This window comes from Myotis davidii, unplaced genomic scaffold, assembly GCF_000327345.1.
Source record: "Myotis davidii unplaced genomic scaffold, ASM32734v1 scaffold969, whole genome shotgun sequence".
NCBI classification, from domain to species: Eukaryota; Metazoa; Chordata; class Mammalia; order Chiroptera; family Vespertilionidae; genus Myotis; species Myotis davidii.
This window is the reverse complement of record NW_006299592.1, coordinates 50,841-51,453: the sequence shown is the minus strand read 5'-3', so window position 1 is coordinate 51,453 and position 613 is coordinate 50,841.

Sequence of the window (613 nt, the reverse complement as noted above, 5' to 3'; positions counted from 1 at the left end):
TTTCATCATTTTGTAAATTTCCTTCCATTCTTTTCTGGCCTGATGTGTTTCTGTTGAGAAATCATTTGATAATGTAATGGGAGATCCCTTGTATGTAACTTTCTGTCTCTCTTTTGCAGCCTTTAAGATTCTCTCCTTGTCTTGAATATTTGCCATGGTAATTATGATGTGTCTTGGTGTGGGTTTTTTTGGGCTTATCTTGTTTGGGACTCTATGTACTTGTGTGACTTTTTTTTCCTACCTCAGGGAAGTTTTCTGGCATTATTTCTTCAATAGGTTTTCTAACCCTTGTTCCTCTTCCTGTTGTCTGGCACCCCTATTATTCATATGTTGTTTCGTTTCATGTTGTTCCATAGCTCTCTTAGGCTCTATCCCTGTCTTTTAACTTTTTTCTCCAATTAAAGTTCAGTTAGGGTCTGTGTTCTGCTTCCCTGTCTTCTAATTCACTAATTTGGTCCTCAGCTTCTGCTAGTCTACTGTTGAAACTTTCCATGGTGTTTTTTTATTGCAGGTTTATCACTCGTCATTTCTTCTTGTTTCTTACATAAGTTATTGATTTTTTCATCAATTTCTTCTCGATTCTTACGTAAGTTGTTGATTTTTTCCTCCGTCA